A 21553-nucleotide genomic window follows, 5' to 3' on the forward strand; every position below is an offset into this window, starting at 1 on the left:
TGATGGCCTTGCAAACACTTTCGCAAAGTTAAACAAAGCCATCAATGGGCCTAAGAAGCTCGCCGACTATGTGGTCGAGGAGACTGCATCTGAGGCTAAGGAGAAGAAGCCAGAGGAAGCTACGAAGGAGCCTCTGAAACAGGTAGTCAAAGAGCCTACTCCACCAGTAGAGGAGGAGCCTTTACCTACACTACCAGTGCTTGTTGAGGAAAAGGTTGCTATGGCTAAGGATGATGATACAAAGTCCATTCAAGCCATTGAAGAGATGGTTATCCATAATGTTCATGTTCATAAGGAGATCCCTGCTGAAATCCCTACATCTCTCAATGAAAACCCTACTCCAGAGGTCACCATGCCACCGGAGTCTCCCTCTCTGACTTACCAAAGCGGCCCAAAATTGCCACTGGCCTTCTTCAGCTTATCACTGTAGGACCGTTACAGCCGGCTAGAAGGGGGGTTGGATAGCTTGCAAATTCAAAAACAAACCAACCCTTCTCGAACTCTTAAACTGACACTTGCATAAAATAAAAGAAATAAATAAAATCAGAAAAGTAAAAGGCACACCGAGATTTACTTGGTTACAATTGGGGAGGTCACTACAACAAATATGACTTTCCGCAACGCATCATCAACGGCGCGCGATTAGGGTGCGCCGTTAATAATAGTTTTTACGGCGCACCCAATTATGTGCGCTGCGAATAATATAATGTTTATACAAATAATGACGTATAAAAAAAATATGTTGTCAATAAACTTTTCTACGACGTACAAAATATGCTGTTAAAATTTAATATTAACGGTGTGCAGAACACGCTGTTAATATTATTATACTTAAAATATTAGTTAAATATTATTGACACACATGGAGCACGTTGTTAATACCTTGTGAATCCTACCATTCTTTCCATCAAATCCCTAGAACCAAACTTCTTTCTGCCGCAAATGCATCCCGCGACTCCCTCTTCACCGAAAGTTTTCCGCTGTAAACCTTAAACACCCTCTTCGCCGCGAAACCCTTCCTCTTTGCCGAAACCCCTTCTCTCTGCCGAAACCTTCAGTGCTCTGCCTCCCTCTTTGCCTCCGCGCTACGCCTTGCGCTCCGCCTTCCTCGCTCCGCTCATCGCTGCCCTCCTGGATCTCTTCTGCGGCCCCAGGGTCATGCCGATCCGGTCAATCAAGGAAGGGCTGAAGGCAATCTTCCTCTTCACTCTCTACCTACTCAACCGTGCCACCCTCGTCTCTATGGTGTGGGACTATAATGGCAGCGACGGAGCTAGTGGTGGAGTGCCAGAGCGCCACAAGGTGAATCATTCGTCGGGATCCATACAAGGTTTGGATCTGTTGGTCGGCGTAGGGTTGTCAAGCAGATGTGGTTGTCCACCAGTCACCAAGGTCTTCTTCGGTTAGTCTTGATTCTCGTTGTATTGGCTCGATTTGGTTATTTTCACCGTCTTAAAACACCTGGAGATTTTACAACTCTGTGCTCTATTAGCTAGCAGAGCCAAATCTTTGGCTAGCTTTTCTTTAGGATGCATAACTTTTTTGCAATTACATATTTCAGAGTAAAATTTCTAGAAACATAGAGTTGAAAAAATTCATAAAGAAAATTACTTGTGAAATTCTTTTTCAATGGATATGAAAGCTAGTTAAGAACCTTTTTCATTCACTCATTTCTGAAATTTACAGGTAACTAAAAGTTGGCAATCCTAATCAAATTCTGGAAAAGGGAGAATGGAGTTCAAGGTAAACATATTAGAGTTCAAGGTAAAATAGAGAATGGAAGACTAAAGAACTTTTATTAATCAAAAAGGTTGTTAGTTAGAGCCCTAGAGCCAATCATTTGATGATTGTATGGACTCATGTATATCATATTCTTTTATATTAATAAAGGTATTTGTTTGGTTATTATACTTATTTATATTAGTGCCAAATAGACTAAGTATAATAGCGTCTTTGAGTAGAAGGTTCATACCTATATCAATCGATTAGTTGAATCGATAGTGAGATGATATAGGAAACACTACTCTAAATCATTCATAGTCGAGTATTAGCATTCAGGGACAATGTTAATACAATAAGACTAGCATGTAGGTCAGCTCGATGACTTGATCTCACAAGTCATGGATATAGAGATATCAAGCTGACACATGGGTATGCATTAGAGAATGTATACTGAATGACCCGCCATGAGAAAGTATCATGGATCATTATATGAGTGTCATATACTTTCTCATGTGGCTATTAGTATGACTATTAGTCCTTAGACCTGAAGTCACCATGGATCCCTACATAAGGAGTTATGTGCTTTGGTTTCGTCAAACGTCACCCGTAACTGGGTGGACTATAAAGGCGATTACTGGGTATATAACGAATTATGTAGAGGGATGTGAGTGATGTAGATGGGATCTATCCCTCCCATATGACGGGAGCGACATCGGTATTCTTGATAGAGTGAGACCACTAAGTGCATGGCCATGCCCAAATGAGTCAACATTAGATGTTGAGCTCATTTGATCGAGTGAGTCTACTTGGAGTTCAAGATTTAGATTGATTAGAGGATGACACGGTCTATGCCTCATATTGATCAATCTAGATGTCTAGGATAGAATGACACTTGTCATTATTTTGTGAGGAGTCACAATTGGTAGTCACAAGGTGATGTCGGATCTCGACATTCTTGTAACTTGGGTAGTAATGATGTGTTGCTAGATACCGCTCATTACTTATGCTCCTAAATGGGTTTAGGGCATTGCCAACGTTACAAGAACCTATAGGGTCACACACTTAGGACAAATAGATGGAGATTAGGTTCATATGATGAACCAAGAGGATTAGATTTATTTGATAAATCAAATTGGATTAAGAGTAATCCTAATTGGGCTAACTTGAGTTCGACTCAAGTTGATTCATGTATTTAATGAGTCTAATTTAGATTATGACTTATTAAATCAATTTAATTTAATGAATTAGATTCATTATATTAAATTGGCTTGAATCAAATGGTTGGATTAGATCAACCATGGTAGAGATTGAGTCAAGTTTGACTTGACTAGAGAAGGAAGACCAAAGGTCAATTTTGACTTGACCTTTTGCCACCTCATTGGTGAGTTGGCATTAGGTGGACCAATAATGATGTTCCACATCATCATGGGTGCCACCTCATGGAAGTTACAAAGCTACTCTCTTAATAGTTTCATATTAATTGCAATTAATGCAATTAATTTTGTGAGTTTTTGAGAAGTGGCCGACCACTTTGTTTCTTGGTGTGAATTCATTTTTGATTCAAGGGTGGTGACTCTTCCTCCTTCTTCCTCTCAAGCTCTCCCTCTCCCTCTCCTCCTTGCTTGGCCGAATCTCACCAAGGTGCTAGCACACCTTTGTGTGAGGTTTTCTCCACCTACGTGTCCGTGTGGATACTTCTAGAGGACCGGCGCTTGACGGTCTAGAGATCCGACAACCCCTTGGACGAGCGGGATAAGCGAAGGGCTTCGCTTCGAAGGTATAACTTTCATCTAGTGTAGATCTAAAGTTTTACAAACTCGTACAAGAAAAAGTTTTTCGAAAAAGTTTTGTTTACGAATCTTTGCACGGATCTACGGCTTTGGGTGACTCGGGGTTTCCGCGACGCGAAAAAGCGGTTTTCGCGGCCCGACAAAGACTTGTACGAGTTCATTTGTATTTTTATGAAAAATATACCTTCTGTAATTTTCTGTAAAAATTGAGTTTTTAGAGTTTTTATGAGTAATTTTTCCGTAGAAGCGAAGCACAAGTGTCTCGGCACTTGTAGGCTTCGGCTACCGGAAAGTTTTCTTGTAAACGGCTTCGTTTTGCCCCAAATTCGTTTGGGACAGCGGGGTTGGGTGCCATTAGATCGCAAAGGAGCAACTCACGATGGTTAGATCGTGGGTAGGGGTACTGCCCCTAACCCCGCAAGGGGATTTGCTCCGCGATTGCACCCGAAATCGCTAAAAACGAACCCGCCGGGAAGATTTTTCCGAAACGGCAATGTCTCGGCCCAAATCGTTTTGGGACAGCGGGTTTAGGGGATGAAGGATCGCAAAGGAACCCTCGCGATGGTTAGATCGCGGGTAGGGGCGCTTCCCCTGAGCCCCGCAAGGGGATCCGTTCTGCGATTGCGCCCGAAACCGCTAAACGGGACCGCCGGGAGATTTTACTCGTAAAAATTTTAAAAATTAATTTTAAAAATTATAGAAAATTATGAAAATATATAATTTTGGATTATATATTAAATTTGTGATAGTCATGGCCCAAAGACCCAATTTGATTGGACAATGTGTTGTAATTCATAATACGGCCTGCGTGCCGTTATATGATGTGCGTGCTTGTAATTTTATTTTATTTTCGCGACCTGCGAGTCGTGCCTCTCTCTTATATTCTGGTTGTAAATTAGATTTAGACTCGAATGTAACTCGAGTTTCAAATTGTAATGTACAAATTGGAGCGGTGGAGGGTCCACACGAGACGGAGTTCCGAGGCGGGCACGAGCAACACAAGGTGGTCAAAGGGAGGAGCTTGGAGAAGCTGTTGACCCTAGGTTGACCATTCGATCTTCTCATTGGCTTGAGAAGATCGTAGTAGGGCCATGACTAAATCACAAATAGATTAATTAATTAATTGTTATGTATTTGATGCATGTTTAATAATTAATTAATTAATTAGTGCCTTAACGATTAGATTAGATCTAAGTCGTGCACATGATGCACCCTTGCGATTAGATTAGATCTAAGTCGTGCACAAGATGCATCCTTCTCGATTAGATTAGATCTAGATCGAACCAACTCTAAAATGCCTAACCGTGCCGTGATACCTATCACTACCTCGATCACATGTATTGTTGAATCTGCCAAAGCAGAGCAATACATATTATCTTGGTAGGGTACGGAGGGACAATCTTGGTCCCGCCTATCAACGCATGGGTGAATACAAACTCAATTAGATTGAGTATTCATAGTTACTCGGTTGGATCGAGTCAACTATAGGCATTCTTCCAATAGTTGGAAAGATAGGTGAAAATCACATCTATATTAACTCTCGGGCGTATTAGCCAAAGCTAACTCGAGTTTTAATATAAATGAGGATTTTATTCTATAAACAAGAGTTGCATAGAGATGTAATTGGTAATCGTTACCTACCGATCATACTAAGCCTTGGGCGTATTAGCCAAAGCTAACTCAAGGGTTAGTATGATGTGGATCTTGTCCCACAAGAATTATAGTATTCAGTGGGAGCATCATTTAATTAAAGGCCTAATTAAATGTTTTAAAGAATATGATATTTATTTCTACAAATTTTCTGTTGTAGATAACCATGACGTCGAACACAAATTCCTTCTCACTGCGATCTGTCCTTGAGAAGGACAAGCTCAACGGAGCGAATTTCCTGGACTGGTACAGGAACTTGAGAATAGTTCTCACCCAGGAGCGTAAGCTGTACGTTCTGGAGCAGCCCATTCTGGAGGCTCCTCCTGCCAATGCCCCGCGAGCCGACAAAGATGCTTACAAGAAGCATCAAGACGACGCATTAGATGTGTCCTGTCTAATGCTCGCGACCATGAACTCAGAGCTTCAGAAGCAACATGAGTTGATGGGCGCTTTCGATATGGTTGAGCATCTTCGCCAACTATATCAGGGACAAGCGAGGCATGAGAGATTTGAGATCTCGAAGGCACTGTTTCAGTGCAAGATGTCAGACGGGGCTCCTGTAGGTCCTTATGTACTCAAGATGATTGGGTACATAGAGAACCTACAAAGACTGGGGTTCCCACTTGGCCAAGAGCTGGCCACTGACTTGATCTTGCAGTCCTTGCCGGATAGCTATAGTCAATTCGTTCTCAACTATAACATGAACGAGATTGACAAGAGCTACTTAGCATGTTACGAACTGCTGAGATTAACCTTAAGAAGGTTAAGCCCCACTCTGTTCTGATGGTCCAGAAACACAAGGGCAAGGGCAAGCCCAAAGGCAAGGGAAAGTCCCAAGCCAAGGGCAAAGGCAAGGCACTGAAGCCTAAAGGAGGGGTCGCCAAGGATGCTACCTGCTTCCACTGCGGTCAGACCGGGCACTGGAAGAGGAACTGCAAGGTATACTTGGAGGATCTTAAGAAGAAGCGAAGTGAGACTTCCACTTCAGGTATATATGTTATAGAAGTCAATCTATCTATTTCTACATCATGGGTATTAGATACTGGATGTGCTTCTCACATTTGTACTGATGTGCAGGCGCTGAGAAATAGCAGGGCATTGACAAAGGGTGAGGTGGACCTACGAGTAGGCAATGGAGCACGGGTTGCTGCTGTTGCTGTAGGAACTTATCAGCTATCTCTGCCCTCTGGGCTTGTACTAGATTTAGATGATTGTTGTTATGTGCCTGCTCTTACTAAGAACATAGTTTCAGTTTCTTGTTTAGACAAGAAAGGATACTCTTTTATAATAAAAGACAAATGTTGTTCTGTTTATTTAAAAGATATGTTCTATTGTAGTGCACCACTAATAAACGGACTCTATATTCTAGACCTTGAGAACCCTATCTATAACATTAGTACCAAGAGGTTCAAGTCAAATGACATGAACCAAACATACCTCTGGCACTGTCGCTTAGGTCATATAAATGACAAGCGCTTATCCCAGCTCCATATGGATGGTTTGCTGTGTTGGTTGCTACTCGGAAAACCTATAGGTTCCACTGTACAAAAATTTTGTACAAAGGTCTGAACCTTTTCCTAGCTACCATGTGTTCTTTTAAATTAAATTTTGGATCGCCTGCGGAACTTAACACGTTTGATCCAAAACTTAATCTATTTGTTCTTTTAGGTTTTGACTTGGATCTCCTGCGGAACTTAACACGTTCGACCCAAGTCTCCTTAAGTTATTAATTCCATTAAATATTAATTTCCATAAAAGGTTCCCAGTACTGACGTGGCGAGGCACATGACCTTCTTGGATATGGGAGCAACCACCACCGACTAGACAAAACCTTTAATAGAAAGCTAATATTTAATTTCCTAAAATAACTTTAGGTTAACCAAAGAGAACAATCAAATCACAAGGAAAAGAAAGAAACAAAAGAACACAACTTCGAAAAAACATATTCGAAATACTAGAACGTAAGCCTCTTGTATTTGGTATTATTTCCATAAATAACTAGCATGATGCTGAAATAGAAATTACTAGTTATACCTTGTAGAAAAAAACCTCTTGATCTTCTACCGTATTCCTCTTCTAACCTCGGACGTTGTGTGGGCAACGATCTTCCAAGATGAGAAACCACCAACCACCTTCTTCTCCTCCAAGCAAGGTTCGGCCACAAAAGAAAAGCTTTACCAAGGAGAAAAACCAAAATACTAACCAAGCTCCAAGAGATGCTAGCTTTCTCTCCTTCTTCTTCTTCTTCTCCGAGTAGTATCCGGCCACCACAAGAACTCCAAGGGAGAGGGAGAGGTTCGGCCACCACAAGAGGAAGAGAAGGAGATGATGGCCGGCCACACCAAGGAACAAAAGAAGGAGAGGAATAATAGATGTTGTGTCTTGTGAAGGCACCCTCACCCCTTCTTTTATATTCCTTGGCTTAGGTAAATTAGGAAATTTAATTACAATAAATTTTCCTTAATTTCCTTGACATGATTTAATTGAGAAAAATAAAATAATATTTCCCCAATTAAACAATGATGGCCGGCCAAATCAATAGGAAGCAAATTGGACAAGTTTCAATCAACAATTAAAACTTTCCTTATTTGTTTCCGGAAATTTTAAAAAATAAAATTTCTTTAAAATCTCTTCATGGTTAATAAAAGGAAATATCTATAATTTTAATTTTATTAACATGTGAATAATTTTAAAGAGAAAATTAAACATCTCTCCAATCTACAAATAAGGAAAGAGATCTAATCTCTTTCTTTAATCTTTTGTAAATCTTTTACAAGAGAGATATTTTAATTTTAATTCTCTTTCAAATTAAATCTTCCACATAATAATAAACATTAAAATTAAATTTTCTTTTAATTAATTATGGCGGCCCTACTAGCTTGGGTTCAGCTAGGGCCGCCACCTTAAAGCTTAGGCCGGCCCTAGCTTGGTTCCCAAGCTAGCTTGGCCGCCCCTTTAGGTGGGTATAGAAGGTGGGTATATGTGGGTATAGTACTCTATAAATAAGAGGCTACGATAGGGACCGAGAGGAGGAATTGGTTTTGGTCTCCGATAAAATTAAGCATCCCATGTTCGCCCGAACACACAACTTAATTTTATCAATGATAATTCATTCCACTAGAGAACTATCATTGAACTACCGCACCAATCCCAAATTACATTTTGGGCTCCTTCTTATTATGAGTGTGTTAGTCTCCTGTGTTTAAGATATCGAATGTCCACTAATTAAGTGAGTTATCGACAACTCATTTAATTAATATCTAAGTCCAAGAGTAGTACCACTCAACCTTATTATCATGTCGGACTAAGTCCACTGCAGGGTTTAACATGACAATCTTTATGAGCTCCTCTTGAGGACATTATCAACCTAGTATCACTAGGACACGGTTTCCTTCTATAATCAACAACACACACTATGAGTGATACCATTTCCCAATTTATCGGGTTTATTGATTCATCGAACTAAATCTCACCCATTGATAAATTAAAGAAATAAATATCAAATATATGTGCTTGTTATTATATTAGGATTAAGAGCACACACTTCCATAATAATCGAGGTCTTTGTTCCTTTATAAAGTCAGTATAAAAGAAACGACCTCAAATGGTCCTACTCAATACACTCTGAGTGTACTAGTGTAATTATATAGTCAAGATAAACTAATACCTAATTACACTACGACCTTCTAATGGTTTGTTCCTTTCCATTTTGGTCGTGAGCTACTGTTTATAATTTATAAGGTACTGATAACATCATCTTCTGTATGTGACACCACATACTATGTTATCTACAATATAAATTAAATGAACAACTACAAACAAATGTAGATAATTAGACCAAATGTGATTCTTTATTCATAATGAATGTTTACAAAGCTTAGGCTTTCAGTATACACTCCAACAATCTCCCACTTATACTAATGACTAAGCTGTCATATCTTCTACCATACATCTGATTCCCATTCCCTCCACATGCCGATCGAAAGCTTTCGCCGGAAGGGCCTTAGTGAAAGGATCTGCCAGGTTATCCGCTGATGCAATCTTGGCGATGACAACTTCTCCTCGCTTCATGATATCTCGTATCAGGTGGTACTTGCGCTCTATATGTTTACTCGCCTTATGAGCTCGTGGTTCCTTCGAGTTTGCAACTGCACCGCTATTATCACAATAAATTGTGATGATCTTGGGCAAACCAGGAATCACATCTAAGTCCATTAGAAAGTTCCTGAGCCATACTGCTTCTTTAGCTGCCTCAGAGGCTGCTACATACTCAGCTTCCATGGTTGAGTCCGAAACGCATTTCTGCTTAACACTCCTCCATGAAATGGCTCCACCTCCTAAAGTAAACACATAGCCTGATGTAGACTTACTATTGTCCCTATCTGATTGAAAATCTGAATCCGTGTAACCCACAGGGAGCAAATCATCTGCTTGGTAAACTAGCATATAATCCCTAGTCCTTCTCAGGTACTTTAATATATGCTTTACCGCAGTCCAATGTCCTTGTCCAGGGTTACTCTGATATCTGCTGACCATGCCTACGGCAAAACAGATATCAGGTCTTGTATATAGCATTGCATACATTAGGCTTCCTACAGCCGAAGCATAAGGAACTGCTTTCATGTCCTCTATCTCTTTTGATGTCTTTGGAGACATCTCTTTAGATAGAGCTACTCCATGTCTAAAAGGTAAGAAACCTTTCTTGGAATCCTGCATGCTAAAACGAGCAAGGATTGTATCTATATATGAAGCTTGGGATAGACACAACATTCTTTTCTTACGATCCCTTATAACTTTGATCCCAAGAATGTGTGCACATTCTCCTAAGTCCTTCATATCAAATTGTTTGGACAACCATACCCTTACGTCTGATAATACCTTGACATTGTTGCCAATTAACAAAATATCATCTACGTATAGTACAAGAAATACCACCACGTTTCCGTTACACTTCTTATATACACAAGACTCATCCGGACTTTGAATAAATCCATATGACTGGATTACTTCATTAAACCGGATGTTGAAGCTTGCTTCATCCATAAATGGACCGATTGAGCTTGCACACTAGATGCTCTTTGCCTTTTCAATGAACCCTTTTGGTTGCTTCATATGGATGTTCTCTTCAAGACTTCCATTAAGGAAAGTCGTCTTGACATCCATTTGCCAAATCTCATAATCCATATGAGCGAATGGATAAGAGTATCCGGATAGACTTAAGCATGGCTACGGTGAAAAGGTCTCCTCATAATCGATTCCCTCTTTTGAGTGTACCCTTTGCAACAAGCCTAGCTTTGAAGGTTTCTACCTTCCATCCCTCTTTTCCTTTTGTAGATCCACTTGCATCCAACGGCTTTTACACCATCGGTGGTTCTACAAGCTCCCAAACCTTATTAGAGTACATGGACTCTATTTGAATTCATTGCCTTTTGCCAAGATCGCATCTATATCTTGGAGTGCTTCGTCATATGACCTGGGATCAGGCATGTTTACCCGGATCAAGTCCAAGACTCTCCCAAAACATGAATCTTTCAGTGCCTCACAACCCTCCCACTACGACGAGGCATCCGTGGTTGTGTATCATGTGTGACACGTGTTGCGGTCTCTTGTGGTACTTCATCTTGTCTTGTTGGTACTGAAGTAGACATGCCCTCTCTAAGTTCTTCTAAAACAACTTTACTCGGGCTTGTGATCCATTATATAGTCTTCTTCTAAAAGCGGGCATTGGTGCTAACAATGACCTTCGGTCTTTAGGACTATAAAATAAACCACCTTCGTTCCTTTGGGATATCCTACAAACACGCGAACTTATGTACGAGATTCTAACTTATCAGCATCTGGTTTCAGACATGTGACTACCCCAAATCCGAATATGTCTTAGACTGGGTTTTCGCCCATTCCACAATTCTATGGGAGTAGAAGAAACTGATTTAGAAGGTACTAAGTTCAGAACATAACTGCTATTTCCTGAGCATATCCCCAAAACAAATTTGGTAATTCTGAATAACTCATCATCGATCTAACCATCTCCATAAGAGTCCTATTCCTTCGTTATGCTACACCATTCTGTTGGGGTGTTCCAGGTGCAGACAATTGGGATTGAATCCCAGCCTCTGATAAGTAATTCCTAAACTCTCCTAAGAGGTATTCGCCACCACGATCAGATCGTAGTGTCTTGATACTTTTACCTAATCGTTTCTCCACATCAGCCTTGTATTCTTTGAACTTGTCAAAGCACTCGGACTTGCGGCGCATTAGGTAAATGTATCCATATCTTGAATAATCGTCTATGAAAGAGACAAAATATTCAAAACCTCCTCTTGCCTGGACAGACATAGGACCACACAAATCAGAGTGAACCAACTCTAACACTTCTTTGGCTCTATACCCCTTGGCCTTGAACGGCCTCTTGGTCATTTTACCTTCTAAGCAAGATTCACAAGTTGGAAAATTTTCCAACTCTAATGAACTCAAAAGTCCATCGGCTATTAGCCTCTGAATCCTACTTAAATTAACATGACCAAGTCTTAGATGCCAAAGATATGCTTGGTTCATTTCTGAAGGTTCTTTTCTCTTATTAGAATTAGAAGATGAGTTATAAATTTCCATGTTTTGCTTTGTGGAAGAAATTGGATTTAAAATATACAAATTGCCAACTAATGCACCAGAACAGATAATCACTTTATTTCTTTTAATAACTACATCGTTACTAAAAGAAACTGAATATCCATCTAAAAACAGTTTAGAAACTGAAATTAAATTCTTTCTAAAACTGGGTACATAAAGACAATTTCTTAAAACCAAATTCCTATTTCTACTAAAAGATAAGTAGACGTCTCCCACTGCAACAGCTGCCACCTTAGTAGCATTGCCCATGTAGACGGTAATTTCTCCTTCAGATAGTCGTCGGGTTTCCTGGAACCCCTGCAAGGAATTGCAGACATGATCAGTGGCTCCCGTATCTACACACCAGGTGCTGGTAGATAACACCGCTAAACATGTTTCAACAACTAGAGTATGAGATATATCTTTGTTTTGGTTCCTACGAGGACAGTCCGCCTTCCAATGTCCTGCCTGCTTGCAGATGAAGCACTTGCCCTTCGACTTCTTCATTCCAGCTTTAAATCCCGTACTCTGAGATTTATTCACTTTCTTTGCTGAACCAGCTTGTTTCTTCTTCTTCTTTCCTTTCGGTTTAGAAGTAGAACCATTTTCAACATAGTGAATTTGAGCATTGTGACGAAATAATCCTTCTGCTGCTTGAAGTTCTGTCAGTAGTTCCGCTAATGAATAAACCCTCTTATTCATATTATAGTTCAGGCGAAACTGCTCAAAACTTCTAGGTAGCGTTTGGAGGATCATATCGATCTGGGTTTCCCCATCAATTTCTCCTCCAAGGATCTGTATCTCGTTCAGATAAGCCATCATCTTTAGGATATGATCCCTTACAGGAGTACCCTCTTGCATGGTGGCTGTCATTATCTTTCTCATGGCTTCTTGCCTAGAAGCCCTATCCTGATGACCAAAGAGTTCCTTGAGATTGTTCATAATATCATAGGCTGTTGGTAAATCTTGATGCTGATGTTGCAATACATTTGACATTGAAGCCAAAATGTAACACCGCGCCATCTCATCTGCCTTTACCCATCTCTTATGATATTCAATCTCCTCTTGGGTAGATTCACCAGTGGGTGCATCAGGACAAGGTTCAGTCAGTACAAATTTATAGCTTTCAGCAGTCAGAACAATGTCCAGGTTCCTTTTCCAATCTATGTAGTTTGGTCCAGTATATTCTCTTTAAGTATGATGGACATGGGTTGAAAGTCATCCTAAGAATCACAAATAACTTTTGGTCAGAACTCTAAATTTAGAATAATATTGATTCCTCAAACAATACTATTTTAAATTAACCAACACCTCATCACACCGTGAATTTTGTATGCCACGTTAGTGTGGACGTATACAAATTCAACATTTGTAAAAGGAGGGTTTTAACCCATTAATTTTATTATCTTGTCAACCTAACTTTTGACAAATAAAATTAATAGTTGGTATTATTTGGTCACACAAATAATAATAGTGACTCCGTTGGGGAGGATACTATTAGATGTGTCTAAGTGTATACCATTACTTGACACTAAGTCCATTAATAAGATTATGCCCCTTCCGTTGGGGAAGATCACACGCTCTTAATTAATTTCCTATAGTCATCCAAAAATGAAAGTCTATTCTAGTGATCCACAAACAAGCTCATCCGTTATGGAGGAAGGCACTCAGAGCCAACGCGCAAGCTTGTTTGCATCACTTACAAACCAGTAATGGAGACCATGGGATTTATTTAAAAATCCCTCTCCCACTTAGTTATTTATAAATGAGGAATTTTAACTATGTTAGTCTACTAGACTTGTAAACTAACATGCACACACAGCACAATATAAAAGCAATAAATAGAAAATTTAATTTTCAACTATTATGGCTTTTATCTCTAAATTGTCCTCCGTGTGTTGTCATCCCAAGCTGCTGCCATATTTGGCCACCGCCTAGGGTCTAGCTGTCGCATCCATCTTGCTCCTAGTTCCGTTGCGCCTCTGGTCCTTAGAAGGTTCCACGCTTTGCAAGATTCGATCCGCGACATAAATAGAATTTTACATTTTTGATCCTATATTCCATAAAAGGAATGTACATGTATCTAGATCAAAAATAAAATCCTAATAAAACTAAATACAGCTCCTGCTGTATTTTAATACAATCATGCACACACATATAAATTGCCCTTGACATGTCCAAGGGTCCAATCACACACATAATTAACTAAAAGCCATAATAGTTGGATCCTGCATCCACAAAGTTAGCACATCCTACTATTATCCTGCCTAAATTATGTATGACATGTGCATAATTAAACTAAATACCAAATACACAGAGGCAAAACCCTAGCTCTGATACCAATTGTTGGTTGCTACTTGGAAAACCTATAGGTTCCACTGTACAAAAATTTTGTACAAAGGTCTGAACCTTTTCCTAGCTACCATGTGTTCTTTTAAATTAAATTTTGGATCGCCTGCGGAACTTAACACGTTTGATCCAAAACTTAATCTATTTGTTCTTTTAGGTTTTGACTTGGATCTCCTGCGGAACTTAACACGTTCGACCCAAGTCTCCTTAAGTTATTAATTCCATTAAATATTAATTTCCATAAAAGGTTCCCAGTACTGACGTGGCGAGGCACATGGCCTTCTTGGATATGGGAGCAACCACCACCGACTAGACAAAACCTTTAATAGAAAGCTAATATTTAATTTCCTAAAATAACTTTAGGTTAACCAAAGAGAACAATCAAATCACAAGGAAAAGAAAGAAACAAAAGAACACAACTTCGAAAAAACATATTCGAAATACTAGAACGTAAGCCTCTTGTATTTGGTATTATTTCCATAAATAACTAGCATGATGCGGAAATAGAAATTACTAGTTATACCTTGTAGAAAAAACCTCTTGATCTTCTACCGTATTCCTCTTCTAACCTCGGACGTTGTGTGGGCAACGATCTTCCAAGATGAGAAACCACCAACCACCTTCTTCTCCTCCAAGCAAGGTTCGGCCACAAAAGAAAAGCTTTACCAAGGAGAAAAACCAAAATACTAACCAAGCTCCAAGAGATGCTAGCTTTCTCTCCTCCTTCTTCTTCTTCTCTGAGTAGTATCCGGCCACCACAAAGAACTCCAAGGGAGAGGGAGAGGTTCGGCCACCACAAGAGGAAGAGAAGGAGATGATGGCCGGCCACACCAAGGAACAAAAGAGGGAGAGGAATAATTGATGTTGTGTCTTGTGAAGGCACCCTCACCCCTTCTTTTATATTCCTTGGCTTAGGTAAATTAGGAAATTTAATTACAATAAATTTTCCTTAATTTCCTTGACATGATTTAATTGAGGAAAATAAAATAATATTTCCCCAATTAAACAATGATGGCTGGCCAAATCAATAGGAAGCAAATTGGACAAGTTTCAATCAACAATTAAAACTTTCCTTATTTGTTTCCGGAAATTTTAAAAAATAAAATTTCTTTAAAATCTCTTCATGGTTAATAAAAGGAAATATCTATAATTTTAATTTTATTAACATGTGAATAATTTTAAAGAGAAAATAAAACATCTCTCCAATCTACAAATAAGGAAAGAGATCTAATCTCTTTCTTTAATCTTTTGTAAATCTTTTACAAGAGAGATATTTTAATTTTAATTCTCTTTCAAATTAAATCTTCCACATAATAATAAACATTAAAATTTAATTTTCTTTTTAATTAATTATGGCCGACCCTACTAGCTTGGGTTCAAGCTAGGGCCGGCCACCTTAAACCCAAGCTTAGGCCGGCCCTAGCTTGGTTCCCAAGCTAGCTTGGCCGGCCCCCTTTAGGTGGGTATAGAAGGTGGGTATATGTGGGTATAGTACTCTATAAATAAGAGGCTACGATAGGGACCGAGAGGAGGAATTGGTTTTGGTCTCCCGATAAAATTAAGCATCCCATGTTCGCCCCGAACACACAACTTAATTTTATCAATGATAATTCATTCCACTAGAGAACTATCATTGAACTACCGCACCAATCCCAAATTACATTTTTGGGCTCCTTCTTATTATGAGTGTGTTAGTCTCCCTGTGTTTAAGATATCGAATGTCCACTAATTAAGTGAGTTATTGACAACTCATTTAATTAATATCTAAGTCCAAGAGTAGTACCACTCAACTTTATTATCATGTCGGACTAAGTCCACCGGGGTTTAACATGACAATCTTTATGAGCTCCTCTTGAGGACATTATCAACCTAGTATCACTAGGACACAGTTTCCTTCTATAATCAACAACACACACTATGAGTGATACCATTTCCCAATTTATCGGGTTTATTGATTCATCGAACTAAATCTCACCCATTGATAAATTAAAGAAATAAATATCAAACATATGTGCTTGTTATTATATTAGGATTAAGAGCACACACTTCCATAATAACTGAGGTCTTTGTTCCTTTATAAAGTCAGTATAAAAGGAACGACCTCAAATGGTCCTACTCAATACACTCTGAGTGTACTAGTGTAATTATATAGTCAAGATAAACTAATACCTAATTACACTACGACCTTCTAATGGTTTGTTCCTTTCCATTCTGGTCGTGAGCTACTGTTTATAATTTATAAGGTACTGATAACATCATCTTCTGTATGTGACACCACATACTATGTTATCTACAATATAAATTAAATGAACAACTACAAACAAATGTAGATAATTAGACCAAATGTGATTCTTTATTCATAATGAATGTTTACACAGATTAGGCTTTCAGTATACACTCCAACATGCTGGACTCATTTGATTTAGAATCATATGAGATATGCGAGTCATGCCTACGAGGCAAGATGACCAAGACCCCCTTTAGTGGGCATAGCGAGAGAGCAACTGATTTGTTAGGACTCATACATAGTGATGTATGTGGCCCTTTCAATGTCGCTGCTAGAGGCAGTTATAGATACTTCATCACATTTACTGATGACTTCAGTAGATATGGATATGTGTACTTGATGACACATAAGTCCGAATCCTTTGAAAAGTTCAAAGAATTCAAGAATGAAGTACAGAACCAGCTTGGCAAGAGTATTAAAATACTTCGATCAGATCGAGGTGGTGAATACTTAAGCCATGAGTTCCGTGACTACTTAGCTGAGTGTGAGATTTTATCTCAACTCACTCCTCCTGGAACACCACAGTGGAATGGTGTATCCGAAAGGAGGAATCGTACCTTATTAGATATGGTACGATCTATGATGAGTCACACAAATCTTCCGACATATCTATGGGGATATGCTCTAGACACGGCAGCTTTCATACTCAACCGAGTTCCATCAAAGGCCGTGATAAAGACACCATATAGGATATGGACTGGGAGAGATGCCCAGGTGTCTTTCATGAGGATTTGGGGTTGTGAGGCTTACGTACGACGTCAAGTCTTAGACAAATTAGGACCCAAATCCGACAAGTGCTATTTCATCGGATATCCCAAGGAAACTAAGGGATATTATTTCTACATTCCCAGTCAGCACAAGGTAGTTGTGGCAAAGGTAGAAAGGGACTTTGTTTCTAGAAAGACTAGTGGGAGCGCGTTCGATCTTGAAGAAGTTCAAGATGCGAACAATAGCACTAATGCCTCGATGGAAATTGAACTGGAACCACAAAGTGTTGTGGATGATGTTGTTCCACAAGGAGTTGAGGAACAACAACCGGTTCAAGTAGACATACCTCTTCGCAGGTCTGATAGGGTACGTCGTCAGCCTGAGAGATACTCATTTCTCTTGTCTGACCATGACGACATTGTGCTCATAGAGGATGAGCCTACCACCTATCAGGAAGCTGTGATGAGACCAGATTCCGAGAAATGGCTAGAAGCCATGAGATCCGAAATGGAATCCATGTACACCAACCAAGTATGGACTTTGGTTGATCCACCTGAAGGGGTAAAACCCATTGGGTGTAAGTGGGTCTTTAAGAGAAAGACTGACATGGATGGACCTATCTATAAGGGTCGCTTGGTAGCTAAAGGTTTCAAGCAGATTCATGGTATTGACTATGATGAAACCTTTTCTCCAGTAGCGATGTTTAAGTCCATTCGGATCATGCTTGCTATTGCGACCTACCATGACTATGAGATATGACAGATGGATGTCAAAACCGCGTTTCTGAATGGAAACCTACTCGAGGATGTATCAGGAAGCTGTGATGTAGACCAGATTCCGAGAAATGGCTATGGACTAGAGGCCATTCTCGGAGCTGGAATCTTCGATTCGATGATGCGATCAAACAGTTTGGTTTCATCAAGAACGAAGATGAGCCTTGTGTCTACAAGAAGGTTGTAGGGGACATAGTTGTCTTCCTCATATTGTATGTGGATGACATACTACTCATTGGGAAGGACATCCCTATGCTTGATCTGTCCTGGCTAGGGAGTTGCTTCTCAATGAAGGACTTAGGTGAGGCATCCGCATTTTAGGGATACAGATCTATAGACATAGATCTAAGAGATTGCTTGGCCTAAGTCGAGTACATACATTGACAAGGTACTCCTTGGTTTACCATGCAGAACTCCAAAGGGTTTCTACCGATGTCACATGGCGTGAGTCTTTCGAGACTCAAAGTCCCTCTTCTAGAGAGAGAGAGACCGCATGGATCAGATCCCTTATGCCTCACCCATAGGATCGATCATGTACGCCATGCTATGTACTCGACCTGATGTCTCGTATGCTTTGAGCATGACGCAGATACTAGTCCGATCCGGTGAAAGTCATGGATAGCGGTCAAGAATATTCTTAAGTACTTACGAAGGACTAAAGAATATTTCTTGATATATGGAGGCAATGATGAGCTAAGCGTAAAGGGTTACGGTGATGCCGGCTTTCAGACCGATCGGGATGATTACCGATCGCAGTCGGGTTCGTATTTTGCATTAATGGTGGTGCTGTCACCTGGAAGAGTTCGAAGCGCTGATTATACGACAGAGGCCGAGTATATTGTTGCATCGGAGGCAACAAAGGAGGCGTTTGGATCCGCAAGTTCATCATCGAACTTGGGGTGGTTCCTAACATCGCGACCAGTTGAGCTCTATTGTGACAACAATGGAGCTATAGCACAGGCGAACACCAGCGGACCAAGCATATACTACGGCGCTTCCATCTCATTCGAGAGATTATCGATAGAGGAGATGTGAAGATTTGCAGAGTACCTACAGAGGCTAACATTGCAGATCCCTTGACCAAGGCTTTGGCACAGAGGAAGCATGATAGTCACACTAGGTCTTTAGTCCTTAGAGCCTATACTGATTGGCACTAGTGCTGGTGGGAGATTGTTAGTTAGAGCCCTAGAGCCAATCATTTGATGATTGTATGGACTCATGTATATCATATTCTTTTATATTAATAAAGGCATTTGTTTGGTTATTATACTTATTTATATTAGTGCCAAATAGACTAAGTATAATAGCGTCCTTGATTAGAAGGTTCATACCTATATCAATCGATTAGTTGAATCGATAGTGAGATGATATAGGGAACACTACTCTAAATCATTCCTAGTCGAGTATTAGCATTCAGGGACAATGTTAATACAATAAGACTAGCATGTAGGTCAGCTCGATGACTTGATCTCACAAGTCATGGATATAGAGATATCAAGCTGACACATGGGTATGCATTAGAGAATGTATACTGAATGACCCGCTATGAGAAAGTATCATGGATCGTTATATGAGTGTCATATACTTTCTCATGTGGCTATTAGTATGACTATTAGTCCTTAGACCTGAAGTCACCATGGATCCCTACATAAGGAGTTATGTGCTTTGGTTTCGTCAAACGTCACCCGTAACTGGGTGGACTATAAAGGCGATTACTGGGTATATAACGAATTATGTAGAGGGATGTGAGTGATGTAGATGAGATCTATCCCTCCCATATGACGGGAGCGACATCGGTATTCTTGATAGAGTGAGACCACTAAGTGCATGACCATGCCCAAATGAGTCAACATTAGATGTTGAGCTCATTTGATCGAGTGAGTCTACTTGGAGTTCAAGATTTAGATTGATTAGAGGATGACACGGTCTATGCCTCATATTGATCAATCTAGATGTCTAGGATAGAAGGACACTTGTCATTATTTTGTGAGGAGTCACAGTTGGTAGTCACAAGGTGATGTCGGATCTCGACATTCTTGTAACTTGGGTAGTAATGATGTGTTGCTAGATACCGCTCATTACTTATGCTCCTAAATGGGTTTAGGGCATTGCCAACGTTACAAGAACCTATAGGGTCACACACTTAGGACAAATAGATGGAGATTAGGTTCATATGATGAACCAAGAGGATTAGATTTATTTGATAAATCAAATTGGATTAAGAGTAATCCTAATTGGGCTAACTTGAGTTCGACTCAAGTTGATTCATGTATTTAATGAGTCTAATTTAGATTATGACTTATTAAATCAATTTAATTTAATGAATTAGATTCATTATATTAAATTGGCTTGAATCAAATGGTTGGATTAGATCAACCATGGTAGAGATTGAGTCAAGTTTGACTTGACTAGAGAAGGAAGACCAAAGGTCAATTTTGACTTGACCTTTTGCCACCTCATTGGTGAGTTGGCATTAGGTGGACCAATAATGATGTTCCACATCATCATGGGTGCCACCTCATGGAAGTTACAAAGCCACTCTCTTAATGGTTTCATATTAATTGCAATTAATGCAATTAATTTTGTGAGTTTTTGAGAAGTGGCCGGCCACTTTGTTTCTTGGTGTGAATTCATTTTTGATTCAAGGGTGGTGACTCTTCCTCCTTCTTCCTCTCAAGCTCTCCCTCTCCCTCTCCTCCTTGCTTGGCCGAATCTCACCAAGGTGCTAGCACACCTTTGTGTGAGGTTTTCTCCACCTACGTGTCCGTGTGGATACTTCTAGAGGACCGGCGCTTGACGGTCTAGAGATCCGGCAACCCCTTGGACGAGCGGGATAAGCGAAGGGCTTCGCTTCGAAGGTATAACTTTCATCTAGTGTAGATCTAAAGTTTTACAAACTCGTACAAGAAAAAGTTTTTCGAAAAAGTTTTGTTTACGAATCTTTGCACGGATCTACGGCTTTGGGTGACTCGGGGTTTCCGCGACGCGAAAAAGCGGTTTTCGCGGCCCGACGAACCCAACAAAGGTAATTTAAAAAGTTTAGATATTACCAAAAGTGATACCTTATATATTCTTATTTACTGTTTAATGGTGGAACAAGATCTATATAGCCAATCCGAAACAGTTGAAACCATTAATTTGTTGTTGTTTAATGGAATGACCAGTTATCTTAAACTGGTGTTGGGATAGTACATTGGCTGCAATTTAGGTTATTATATAGAATTGTATGCAGCTATGCTAAATTCTTTGTAATGCATTGTGTTTTGTAATCTTATCTTATTCTCAGCTTTTTAACCATACATTCCTTTAACTCCTTCTGCAACATATTCACCAGAGAAAAACACTATTCAATAAGGCCCAGTGAAGTGAACTATTGCTTTTTGTTTATTTCCCTTTTTTTTTGGTAAAACATAACTTATTATGCCCGTGTCCATCTTGAGATAATTATAATGTTATTTTTCTTGCATGGTTACTTTTTGCTCAAATTAATTCACCAAAATTTGCTAATTTTGCCACTGTGCACACGAATTGCTTTCCCATTTCCATCAATGTAACACCATTTAGCTTATAACAACGTAAACTTTCAAGTATATGTCCAACATCAATTAGTCTTGATAGTCTCAAATATTTAAGTAGGTTGTATAGAGTTTATCCATCCATTGAGCTTA

The 21553-nt window shown here is 39.7% G+C and overlaps 1 long non-coding RNA gene across 1 annotated transcript; it reads left to right on the forward strand.

The window, feature by feature from the left end:
* The first annotated feature begins 1292 nt into the window (after window positions 1-1292).
* On the forward strand, window positions 1293-21041 carry LOC122018796. Its single transcript, XR_006121912.1, has 3 exons — window positions 1293-1402; window positions 1687-1810; window positions 20911-21041. It is a non-coding gene; the product is annotated as an uncharacterized LOC122018796 (long non-coding RNA).
* Window positions 21042-21553: the final 512 nt, after the last annotated feature.

The sequence above is a fragment of the Zingiber officinale genome, chromosome 9A, assembly GCF_018446385.1.
Source record: "Zingiber officinale cultivar Zhangliang chromosome 9A, Zo_v1.1, whole genome shotgun sequence".
NCBI lineage: Eukaryota > Viridiplantae > Streptophyta > Magnoliopsida > Zingiberales > Zingiberaceae > Zingiber > Zingiber officinale.